At 39.0% G+C, this 13,699-nt stretch overlaps 1 protein-coding gene across 7 annotated transcripts in view; it reads left to right on the top strand.

Moving 5' to 3' along the window:
* LOC131038229 (uncharacterized) overlaps positions 1–13,699 on the top strand; it is a 54,904-nt gene that overhangs the window by 13,195 nt on the left and 28,010 nt on the right. The gene's annotated exons all lie outside the window — the stretch shown is intronic.

The following is a 13,699-nucleotide window of genomic DNA, read 5'->3' as shown; positions in this document are numbered from 1 at the left end:
AACAAGGATGACCTTCTCCAATCTAGCATCATCAGGGACGACATCTTCCAGTCCAGCATTCCAAGGAAAAGTACACCATCCATCCTGCACATCAAAGACAAAGGAGGTCAGAGCAAGGGTCCATTGGAGAAGCAGATAGTTTCAGAAGAGTTAACTAAAGTTAGCTTCTCAGCAGCATCAAATTGAGCATCAACCAAGTGTCAGACAAGGTGGCGTCCCAGTCATCACTTCTCCAGTCGGGTTGGTCCACTTTAGCATGTCTAGATTCAATGTACCTGATTCATCAAGAGATGGCACTAACTTCGATGTACCTACCCCGGCTATCCATTGGTCGAATATTCCAGAGAAGACGTGTCCAAATAATGCAATTATTTCATTGGTCAGAATTAAGTTTGTTGTAACAAACCCTAATTAGGGTTTTCATTGTAAAATCTCGGCCATTGATCTCAAGTTGATATGAGCCATTGAATTGTATTGAGGGCACTATATAAGCCTTGGCTCTTCATTTGTAAAGGCTAAGAGTTAGTCAATAATAGCTAATAGTTAATAGTTAGTAATAGAGGCCAGAATAGTACAATAGCAATTAGAATAGATTAAGAAGAGAAGGCAAGACATTGTTGCCTTAATTGTAAAGACTTCTTTTCATTGAATATATGGTGGAATATGTTGTTTCTTTGCAATGTGCATGGTCTCTTGTTGAATCTTCATTTTTGATGATAGATGATTAAATTGAGTGAAGAAAATTGTTGAATGCACCTGTGTGGAATTTGTCTAGTCCATACCACTAGCCTCTTACTGATGGTAAGTGCGCCTTGCGTGGTCAACTGACATAAAATGAGCTTAATCTTAAGTCGTTACACATCTATTGTTCATACATTATCTTGAATGGTGATCATTGTCAGAGGGTGTACGATTTGAACATATTGGAAGCATCCCTTAGAAGATCGCACTGAGTTGGTGTTGAATTGTTCAACCTGATGGTGAGACCCAGCCCAATAGGACTCCACCTAGTCATTCATCCATTTTCTCGCATTCTAGGTAGTAGAGTAGACGTCCTGAACCCTACATCTTTTGTCATTTGTTTGTCTTCCAGTTAGTTAATAGGACTTGTGATTCCAGCAAATCAGACGTTTAGGTCATTGAGTGTAAGTTCCCTTGTGATTCCAGCAAAATCACATCATACCGCGAAGAGCTTATCCACGAGTAGAGATCCTACAAAGCAGAACCTTGGAGTTGCCTCGACTGATCCTTCGGCGAGATCTTCAGCAATCGGGAACTTTGTTCAAGAGAGGATAAGGTACCTTTTAGGTATTTGATTCTGTGTTTGGTCGTGTACAAAATACACATCAACAAAACCCTAATTAGGGTTTCCCAAAACACTATCAGCTTGAATGAATGAGAACATTACACATGGCACAGTTGCCATTCTTGCTAAAAATGAACCATCAATGAAAATAGAAGGTTGTTGCATTGTGAAGTGTGCCCTTTTAGAAGCTTCTAGATAAGTCAGGCTCATCGAACCTGGACATGCTGACTTGGAACAATCTGATTGGTTGGAAGATGACGAGGTGCCACCTCAACATGTTGGATGTCTTCCTTGAATTCTCCAATTTGTGTCAAGAAATTGTCTAAGTATGGAAATTTGATTCCTTCTTGTCACCATATGATTCTGCAAAGCAGGCAAAAGCAAAAACAACTAAACTAACGAAAGCAAAGACAACTAAACTAAAGACACAAAATGAAAGAAACCTACTCTAACTAAAAGCAAAAATTTTAAGAGAACCACACTCAAAAGACCTAAGTATATACAACTCCTAGCATGATTTCTCAGGACGTGTAGGAACAACAAAGCAGTAGTCACAATCCGAAGTTTTGCAAACTTATCTTTAAACTCAGAAAAATATTCTTTCAAAGTACAAATTTGAAACTCAAGCAAAACTTCGGGAAAGATTAGTAACTAGGGTAATTCATCCGGACCATGATTAATCCATAAACAAGTTGTCTTTCGTGAATCTCCATAATCAAAATGATATTCCTTATAGTCAACAGTAGGGAAAGATACAACTTGGTGGTCTTCATTCACAGAAAGGAAATCTTGCTCATCATCCATTGCTTCATCAGGAGGTCGAGTTTGATGGTGAACCATACCACTTGCATGCAGATCAACGTCACGTTCCAAACTGGCTGGAGTGCTGCTGGAATTAGATTCAAAAGGGAATTCGAAAATTTGGAATATTTCATGTGTTGGCCCCTTTTGAATCCCTAACTCTGGATCGAGCCCCAACCCGAATTGTTCTTCATTTTCTGTCCCTATCACAGTTGTTTGTTCATCAGGTAGCGTTCCATTTGTTTCGATTTCATCTAGCAATTCCTCCATGACTGTGAACATTGGATCAAGCGTCGACCCGAATTGCACTTCATATTCTGCTTCCATCTTGGTAGCCCATTGGTCATCAAACATTCCATCTTGTCTCAAGCTGCTTATCATTTCTTCGATCTTGAGCATGTATGATTGAACTTCTCCATCAAGGACAATTCCTTCTTGAAGTGCACCATCTCTACTTTGAACTAAGTCCTCTATTTCTGGCTCTTGATGATCTTCAACAACTTGCAATTCTATATATTCATTTGCTTCCATATGCTGACAACTACCTTGGGTGGTTCCTTTCGCTTGGATGTATTCCATTGCTTCTTTGATCTTTACTCCAATGGCCTCTCGTTCTAGTGTGATATAGGAACAATTTTCATCCACTTGAATGCTTGGTTCAATTCTACTATCTTCTTCCAATTTTCTTCCTTTATAACCTGATGAGGTTGCGATGCTTTGTTCTCTTGATATAGGACTAAGATGCTCGTTCCAGATGCATTTCCTTGGCAATTCTAATAATCCTAAGTGACATCTAGCTTGGTTGGTAGCCTCTTCACATATAGAACAAGCGAATTCTGAATGTGGTTCATTGTGAATCCTACACCAGCGAGGGAGCAATACGCCTTTCAAGTGAATATTACCTTGTTCTATTTGATTTTGAATTCTAAGTACGAACCTTGTGAAAGGATCATTTCCATTGCCTTCATCGTCAGGCTTTATGCACAATTTTGGTTTTGGAACATCCCAAAAGAAAATTTTTCCTTGTAGAACTAATTCTATCCTTGATAAGAATGCCAAGCAATTGATCTCATCATGCTCAGTCGTTTCATGAATTCGGCACCTCCTTGGTATGGTAAATCGAGACAAATTCCTGGGGTGCAGTTGTGCATTCAAATTTTCCTGAATTTGAGCAATATCCACAAGGAGACTGTCTTGACAGTAAGAAATATGTAACGGTCGCCCATCCATAGAGGAATCTATTTTTTAGATTTTTCAATATTTTACTCTTTTGGATTTTTTTGACATAAAAGAGATCTAACATATCTCCGATTTGGCATTTCAAAGTTCATATTGGTTCTCTCCAGCTGAATTTCTCCACTTGTAAAATGTTTAGCCCTCCTTCTAGTGCCATTTTATGTTGGTGTCTGTTTTATCATCTACCAAACATTAGAATAGGATACTCGAAGGTATTCTATCCTCTCCTGAAAAATCACTACTGATTCCAAGGTCTATATGTGCAAACAAGTGACTTTAGTGAAATAGCTTTTTGGGTAGTGTATGCTGAAAATCTCAAGGGGGACTTACGTTAACAAATGTCTATTGAACTGTTGGACTTAGATGGATTTAGCAATTTTAGGCTCTTTCTTCTTTTTTTTGGATTTTCGGGGATTTAGACTTTCAAAAAGGGAAAAAGGGATAGGGTTTTAGAAAGCTAATCTAATCCTACGAACTCTGGAGACGGTATCAATTGGGTGCTCTCGAGAAACCAAACTTTGCTTCGCCACACTAGGGACAACTACACAAAGCTGATGCAATCTTCAATGGATTGTGCTTATGATTAAGATGTTGGGATGCATAGGGGACGGGCTCAGACTAACTTTGCACGGTGAAATGGAAATCATCCATTCACCAAAAGTATGAGCGGAGGTACACCATCAATTGACACTTATCAAATCCTTCATCCAAATTAACAACGATGAAAGTAAACTAAATTAACTTTAACTAAGTGTTGATGAAATTGAAACCATGCAAATCATTCAAACAATAGGGATTACAAAGCCTTAAGAGAAAGCGCACATGCAATATATTATCTGGAAATGACCTTACGCAACAATACATCAAAAACCTCACACTCTCCAAATGAGAGGAGGTAGCCTTATATAGTTTTTCAGAAAATAAATGAACGGTCGAGATCAAACAGTGATCAAGGGCCCAGATTGAAAGCTACAAACCCTAATTAGGGTTTCCCAAAACACTATCAACTTGAATGAATGAGAACATTACATGTGGCATAGTTGCCATTCCTTGCTAAAAATGAACCATAAATGAAAATAAAAGGTTGTTGCATTGTGAAGTGTGCCCTTTTAGAAGCTTCTAGATAAGTCAGGTTCATCGAACTTGGACATGCTGACTTGGAACAATCTGATTGGTTGGAAGATGACGAGGTGCCACCTCAACGTGTTGGATGTCTTCCTTGAATTCTCCAATTTGTGTCAAGAAATTGTCGAAGTATGGAAATTTGATTCCTTCTTGTCACCATTTGATTCTGCTTGGGAGCTTGTCTTTTTTAATTTCTTCAGGAGATGAAATCCTTCAAGAAGTTGGAAATTTATTTAACTTTTCCATATTTTCACCAAGTTTGAGAATTTTTCTTTCTTGATGCCTTGAGATTCTTTCAAGTGCCTCGAATTTGGAGAAGAAATCCCTTCATGAAGTATTTCTCATACTTAGCCAAATTTTGGTCCTCTCTATGCTTGGACGAACCTTGCTCGTGGTCCTGTCTTCAATTCTGAATTTGGCTTGAAACTCCATTTGTGTTTTCTATGACGATCCTGCCTTCGGCTGCCAATTTATGTTGTGCGGGAGGAGGGTAAAAGCTCTAGATAACCCCTTGCAAATGTGAAATGATAGGATGTAATGTCCCCTTCCTTGTGATGTTGCATTCAGTGGTCCATTGGCCTATCCCGGAGACCCGTAGGCTATGTGGAAAGGTGAATTAAGGGTTCCCATGTTCCTTGGAGTTTTGACCAGACTTGTTAGGGGTGGAATGTGAACTTACTATTTTTAGTAAGTTAGGGTTTGGCTGTCAGGATGGTACAGAGTTGCTAAGCTCGCCAAGCTCTTTCTCTGGTTGCGAAGATAACGATTTTTGGAGCATTATTTCATGACTTACTATTTTTAGTAAGTAGTAGTTTGGGGCATTCTATTTTTGGCAGTCCTGGATTTGGTCCTTTCCCAGCACAATTTAGTGATCCTCTTTGCTCAGCCTCATCTGGATTCCGTTAATAATCAGCACTGGAACTATAAACAATTTAATTAAATATTATTTCTTATCCTAAGGTTATTATATAATTATTTTATTACTTATTGATGCTATGGGAAATTGTGCAAAATATGATATTTTTCCTAAGTCATGCCTGGGCGATTTATTTGGAGATTAGAAGACTTCATTCTTTACATTTAAAAAAAAAAAAAGTTTAGAATGCCAAAAATCGTGGCCCCTCTCCTTGGCGTGATTTTGACTTAGGAAAGTGGGCGCCACTTTGGGTCCACCATGAAATGAAATGCAATTGGAATGAGGCGAAATTGGGAGGCAGTTTCATTTGAATTTCAGATTGGAAAAGCTATATAAACAGAGGTTGGGCTCCTCATTTGGGTATCCAGAGAAAATATATCGTTATGCTGTCGGAATGACTCCAGACATTCTTCGAGGGTGAATACCTCCTAGATCCTTCCTTCCGGTTTCGAGTGTGAGACATCACTCCTAGCTGTGGTGCGTAGTTGTGAGCTTTTTGGTGATTTTTGGGTGTGTTGGTGAAGATTTGTGTGCTGCTAGTTTTCTGGTGTTGCTGGTGTGTGCCGGCTGAAAGTGTATTTTGCTCTTTGCTCCTTGTGTGTTGAATGCATCATTCTGGGTGAGGGCTCGTTGTAAGCGTACCGGAGAGACAATAAGTCTCCTATATTGGTGTGGCATTTGGAGAACTCTCCAATTTTTAGTTGCAAATCGAACTATTCAGCAAAAACGCCATTTCCAGAATTGCATTGGGATGCGTGCATTTCTGTTGGTGCTCTTCAGTTGCAGTTTCGAGGTATTGTTTTGTTTGCTTATGTCATACGCTTCATTTGCTTTTGATTTGGCATGATTCTATGGGGTTTTGATTAAGTTACAAGCAATTTAGTGGGTTTCGGGATGGCTGGTTTTGCGTTTTCCTTGTATTTGATTTCAGAACAGCAAGTAGTTAGTATTATTGGTTAGAATGTGTTAGTGAATTCATAAGATATGTACTTCACTCTATCTCCTTTCACATTGCTATCATTGTAAGAATTGCTTCAGTAGTACTGACCAATTCATTCTATGCTGTATTTCCCGCTGAACAAGTGGAAGAGGATTGCTTAGCCGCCTGTATGTTTGTAATTCAGTTTTGTCCTCCGATTGAGCAAGTGATTGAGTGATATTGTCCTCCCGCTGAGATATGCGGTTGAGTGATAGTTTCATTTAAAAGTCCTCCTGCTGCATGAGCGGTAGAGTGATTTGGTTCTATTATGCTTTGTTGCCTTGGCTGGTTTACTGCCAAGTTTGTGTTCATCATCCCGCTGAAAAGTGGAAGGGGCTGGCTTGCCGCCCAGTTTTGTAATTGCATTGTAATTTCCAGCAGATTAGAAAGCTAACGAACCCCTTGTCACCGTATGCTCTCACCTTCCCACATTGGGCTCTTGGTGATCAGAAAGTGGAAGGGTTACCTTTCAGTGGCATTGGAATTATATTTCCTAATTTTAATGGGTGCATTGTAATGTTGTTGTGCTTGAAATCCAAAAAAATAATAAGAGGGAATTTTACATAGGATCAAGTTGTTCAGACATTTGATGTGATCATACCCTCCTTCTTGATACCTTGAAATTTGGAGAAGAATTTCTCCATGCCTTCGTCATAATTGAGGAAATTGGAATTTTCTTTGTGAAACATTCCCCATACTTAGACAAATTTTGGCTATCTTCACGCTCGCATGAACCTTGCCCATGAACTTGTCCTCAATCCTACGTTTGGCTTGGAACTCGAACTGCGATCTCTATGATGATCCCTTTTCTATTTCCTCCTGCGACCTGTAAAACCAAAAGAAAATAAGTTAAAATTCTATCTTGGATTAATGAAAATCGAGGTTGCGAATGGCTAAGTGTTTGGAGATTTTATTTCATTTTCATACTTAGCCACGAGAATGGGATTTTCACATGTAAATTCTCCAACCTGCAAGATAACTCTGAAATTTGCTCTTAATTCGCTTAGAAAGTTCGAACTTTTGTTGTGTAATATTGAAAGGAGGAATGTCTTATTTGTATTAGAGTTGGTTTTCACAATTAGAAACACGCAAATATCCTTCTAATTCATGTTTCTAAATCAGCTTCAGTCCTGAATATTCATGGAGAAAGTTTCTATTTTAGTCTTTAGTTGGCTTGTCATCTTTTCAAGTTCAAAAATCTTATTCTTGTGCAAGTTTCTAAATTGATTTTAGTCTATATATTCGAACTTGATCTCTCAAATATCCTCCTAGAAACTTTCTAATTTGGGATTTAGTTCAAATTCCATGAAGATTTTCATGACGTCACCAAAGAATATTCTCCTTTCCTCAATACTTAGCAAGTATTTTTGGCTTCACCTTTGACTTAGGCGAACTTCATGAAGTTTGTTTCTCATTGTGTTGCAAGGCAAAGTCGGACTTTTATAACTTTCCTTATGTTTATGTGCACTTCATGCCTTAACTTTATTACATTTCCCTCAAGGTGGACTTTTTGAAGTATCACCAAGGGCAGAGTTTAAGTGTTGCTTTGAAACCATCTTGTAGGCGAAGTTTGGAGAGATAGGCATCTTCCTTCATCACCTTAGGTGGACTTTTGAGAGGCTTGCAAGCACTACCAAGGCGGACTTTGAAGATATCATAACACTTGCACTTTTACCTTGGGTGGACTTTCTTCACTTTGAAATCATCTTGCATGTCCAAGTGTAGGGCGGACTTTTTGAAATTCTACTTGGCACCAAGTATCACTTCATATTTACTATTTAGCTAAATTTCTGTCATCAATTCTCCTTCAGATTGCATCATGTTAACCTCTGACTTGGTCTAGCTTGATCCATTTACTGACTTCCACTCTTCATGTTGCCATTATTGATGTCTCTTACATAGGGCGGAGGTTTTAGGTTCTTAGACACTACACTTGGAAGTGTTTACTAGGTAGGGCGGACTTTCTAGCTCATGGAGGCGGACTTTCTTTCTTGTTCACTTCACATGCCTTCCTCCTAGGGCGGGCTTTTGAAGCACCTCCATCATCTTGCTTGGGCGGAGTTTAGGAAGGACATGGCTATCTTCATCAAACATGGTGGACTTTTGATGACCTTACCACCTTCACCATTAAGTTTGGGTGGACTTTTTGATAACCTTTAGGCAGGGTGGAGTTTTGAAGGTATCATCCCATAGGGCGGAGTTTGGAGAGACAACCTCTAAGGCGGAGTTTTGGGAGGCCTTAAGAGGCTTGCACACCATCATGGGTGGACTTTTAACATCCCTCCAACAAGGATGGCGGAGTTTAGAGATCACTCCTAGGGCGGACTTTGGAGGCATCTCTCCATGGCATCATCATACCTTGGCTAGGCGGACTTTTGAAACCATCTCCAAGGGCGGACTTTCGGTCTATCACCAAGGATGGCGAACTTTGGAAGGCATCAAGGAGGGCGGACTTTCATGAGCTCCCTCTTCAAGGCGGACTTTTGTGCTCCCTCTTCAAGCATGGCGGAGTTTGGAAGCATCGTCAAGGGGGGCGGAGTTTGAGGCTTCTCTATGCAAGGCGGACTTCTATGACATCTCCACCATAGGGCGGGGTTTGAAGGCATGACTACCAAGGCGGACTTTAGACACCTTCTCAAGGCATGGCGGAGTTTGAAGAGACAACCTCTAAGGTGGAGTTTTGGGAGGCCTTAACAGGCTTGCACACCATCATGAGCGGACTTTTGACATCCCTCTACATGGCAGACTTTAGGTACTCTCCATCATAGGGCGGAGTTTTGGAACAACACCAAGGCGGCTTGCACACCATCATGGGCGACCTTTTCACTACCTTCTCAAGGCATAGGGCGGATTTTGGAAGGTGTCCTCCTTGGGCGGACTTTTGGAAGCTCACCATGCATCATCACCTTGGGTGGAGTTTGGAGACTTTTCATCAAGAGGGCGGACTATATATGAAATATAACATTCAAGTATAAGTGGTATTTCTTTAAGTTATATTTCATATATATTGTCAGGATGTTTGAGAGTGGTTTCGGACCTCCAGGAGTTATAATGCAAAATCTAGTTTTTGGAGGATTCTTCAATTTTCCAGACTTAGTCAAATTTCAGGATCAGGATGACATTCCAGACTTAGCCAAATTTCAGGACATTTGAGGATTAGGATGACATTACAAACTTAGATGATTTTTTGATGATTATCCTTTGAATGTGCCATGACCCCCTAAAATATAGGAACCTAGCTTTTTGGGTCAAAACTTGAAAATTTTCGATCACAATTGAAGTAGGTCAGTGCCACCAGTGCAAACCCTAGGTCCCCATTCCGAAAAAGCAAAGAGCAGACATCCCTAAAAAATAGGGAAAACTTTCTAAAAATAGCCATACCGGGGATTGGGCTAAAAATGCCAAAAACGAAACTTCCTAAAAAATAGGAAAATGCAAAAAAGCAAACTTTCTAAAAATAGAAAGCTGTTTAAATTCGTCCAAATCAATTGCGATCTTCGTCCTTTGGCCTTTGTAGGCACTTTGGCGGTGTCCGGACTCTGTTATCACTTGGCTTGCAAAAACTAGCTTTCAATCCTTAGGACTCAAACCGTTCAAAACTGAAGCGGAAGGCCACGGGACACTAACAAAAAACCCTAGAAAGCAGGAAAAGAGAGGGTCTCCATTTGCAATGGGGCGATGTGTGAAAAAGGTCACAACAAGTCTGAAATCATTCTATTAGAAGTCAACACATTACCATCACCAACTTTCACCCTTATGCCTTCAAACTCTTGAGTTTGAATTCCATGCTTCTCCACCAACCGTGCATCTATGAAATTATGAATTGCACCTGTATCAAGTAGAGAAATGACTCTTTGACCAGCCAAGAGTCCACACAACCTAAAAGAATCTTCTCCTTGCATGCTAGACATATGAGCTTCCCATAGATCAAATTCTCCTTCATTTTCAACTCCCTTCTCTGAATTTTCAGTCTCTAAGTCATCTTGATCAACTTGTTGGTCTATGTTATCAGTCATGTTTTCTCCTTAATAAAACCACTCCATATTCCTTTTTTGACCCTTAGGCTTGAGGGGACAATGATGGTTTTGATCATAAGGGCCCTTACAATGAAAACTCTGCTTCCTTCTACACAAGTCATTAAGTGTTTCCCTATCCAAAGGTGTTGCAAACTTCTTCCCTTGGTCCACATTTTCTGATTTCTTTTGATCAGACTTGCTGTCATTAAATGATGAGGACAGTTTTGAGTTGTTTGGAGTGAATTTACTACGAGGAGCGGTAAGTTCCATGCTACGTGCCTTCCTCATGGCTTCTTGCAAAGTAGGGGGATCAAAAGCCTTAATCCAATTTTTCATGGGCTCATAAAGACCTTCAACAAAAACAATGACCAGCCTTCTCTCTGAGATGTTAGTGACCATAACCGAAAGCTTCTGAAATTCACTTATGTAAGATTCCAAGCTGCCCATTTGTTTCAGTTGAGCTAAATCCCTGAATACAACTTTGGATCCCTTTTATCAAAACGCTTAACCAATCTATCAGTGAATTCTTGGTACGTAGTGATAAGGTCATGATGCAAAGTAATCATCCCATGGTGCCACCAATCATGGGCTACCCCATCCTAATGCAAAGTTGCAAATTTAATAGCGTCTTCTTTTGACATAGGACGTAGGGTCAAGAAGGTATCCAACTTGCTAATCCAAGCTCTGGCTGTAACTCTACCGCTGCCATCAAAAGTAGAAAGTGTGAGCTTGTTTATTGCATATTTGAGATCATTACTTTTGTTCCAAGGTTTCCTGTCATTCCAATTCCACTTCTTGCTGTGTTCCCTCCTTTGACTCATAAACTTGTGAAAGTTAAGATGTTCCTTAACTCTTGGTGGTAATGCATCCCATTCATCATGAAGTGTGGTCACATTAACTGTAAAGGCTGCCTCATCTTCCTCCTCAGCCACGTCCTCTTCTTCAAGTTCATTTCTAACAAAGGTTGGGCGTGTAGACCTATCATAGGTGTCTGTGGATGTCACTCTTTCCCTTAGGTGACCAGCAACACTTCCATTTTCCTCCCGGTTCTGATTATGCTTCCTTGGCACAGTGATCTGTTGTATGGTTGTAGTCAATTGCTTCAACATACTTGCCACCTGTCGCTGCCCTGTTACTAAACCCCTCATAATAACTCCGACATCTTGGTCCTCATTGTTAACAGCCTCTCGGTGTTGCTCACCATCATTCCTGTCCCCCATGATTTCCATGGGTATTTCTTCAGTATGATTAGGATCACCCTGTAAACTAAATCTCCTGTGTGTATAATAACCGTGAGGCCCAGTCTGTTGTTGATGCATAAAAATCTCTAACCCTCTAGGAAGGCAAGATCAGAGCTCTGATACCACTGTGATGAGCCCTTGTTGGTTCAATTCTTCAAACTACTGTAATTTAATATTTTTTTCTGTTTTTTTTAATTATTAGAGACGGTCTTTTAGAAATAGACAGAAGTTGCAGAAGGGGTTTCTTTAATTTTCAATACATATTGAAAGAATACATGAAATTAATCAGCTGAAACAAGGAATTGGAGAATTTAGAAGCATACCCGTAGGTCCTTAACCAATTTATTGAAATTAAAAGATTCAAACCAGCAACCTACAAAGTTTTGTTTTTTATTCTGAAAACATATCAAATCTGCTCTTATTTAATAATAAGACGCCCAAACAGTAAGCAAATGGCGCCAATAAATGAGCAAGCTGTGTGTTTGGGAAAGAGACTTCCAAACCACATAAAATTATCGGCAATAACAACAAATAGAAAGTCTACAACAAATGTGCCTTGTAAGAAGCCAAATCTGCCCCAATTTGATTCAATTTGACTTCTGAATGAAGCCAACCAAGCTGCAACAATTCGATTGATCTTTCACAATCTCAAAGCTACTGAATTTTGAAGAATGCACGCTCTCCAAAACAGGTCCAAATCCTAGCCGCCATAGCCAAGTGCTTAGAAGAAATGTCAAATGCTCAATATCAATGAATGAGGTCTAATTTCATCTTGGCTGCCTAAATACCCAAAAGGTACGATTTTTGGCTTTTAAGTTTTTAAAAATCATAACTTGCTTTTAGGGTTCCCAACTTAACCCTAAAAGGGATGCCCCAACTTAGGAGATATTAAATTTTCACTTAAATAAATTTAAGTGATGCACTTCATAATTTTATTTTAATATTTCATTAAAACATTAATTGCTTGCGAGAACCACTTAAAAATTCATATCTCCCTTATTATTGCTCAGGAACTAAATCTGTCAGAAGCTGGGGCCACAATTCGCCATGCCAGTGAAAATAGGACCCTGTCTATTTTTAGCATTTTTCCCTAAAAAAAGGAAATCCTCATAAGATGTCAGAAACTGATGAAACGAAGACCAAAACTGAACTCAACACTGAACTAGAACAAATAGACTGACTACCCCTCAAGATACTGCATCATTGACACCCTTATCCATGCCCTGTTAGCTGACAAGGGTCCAAAAATATTTCATTGAATGCTATGTGAGTAAACCTCTAGTCTTGTTGTGTGATTTGAATGGATGGTAAAATATTACTAACAACACTGCATTGCAAATTATTATCAATATAAAAGCATGTTTAATCATAGAGATTACATCAAAACAAACTTTGAAACCTTTGAAAACTTAGTAAGACCTCAAAACAACTACAATAAACATGTTTGCAGCCCAGAAGGATAAAAGGAAAAAAACATTTTAACACTGAGAAATTTTCAAGTAGGAAACTTCAAAGAATATACCATCCAAATAGAAATCTAATCAATCAATAAAAGAAAACTATTTCTCATTAGAGGTAGAGTCAAATGGGCATGAATTATGCATTTTTAAAGATGCAAGATATAAAACTTAGTCACACTCAAAAGCTTTGCTATTAAACCAAACTATCAAATTTATTTAAAGTACTAACTCATATAAAGTAGAAGTACATTTTAGGATAGTTATGCACAATATCAAAATAAGAATACAAAACCACAATGATCAAGATTTTGATGTCACAAAGATTGGACATCTTGGTGCAATACTGGGTTTACATATAAACATCAAGCTGAAGTTTTTGGAACCAAGGTTTTTTGTACAACTTGACAGGATAAAATGTTATGAAGACAAATGTGACCTACATATAACATTACCTCTTCACTTCTAATAACGAGACTATGCTAAAAAATGAAACTACAGCATTGCCATACTCATTAAGCAATGCAATGATATGACAAAGAACCTAAATTAGCAAGCCATTTAGCCATGAATATAGATTATTTTTTTCTAGAGAACTAATTTACAAGGCTACCGCTGTAGA

Source organism: Cryptomeria japonica, chromosome 10, assembly GCF_030272615.1.
Source record: "Cryptomeria japonica chromosome 10, Sugi_1.0, whole genome shotgun sequence".
NCBI lineage: Eukaryota > Viridiplantae > Streptophyta > Pinopsida > Cupressales > Cupressaceae > Cryptomeria > Cryptomeria japonica.
The sequence above is the reverse complement of the archived record's forward strand: the minus strand, read 5'-3'. Positions and strand labels throughout refer to the sequence as shown.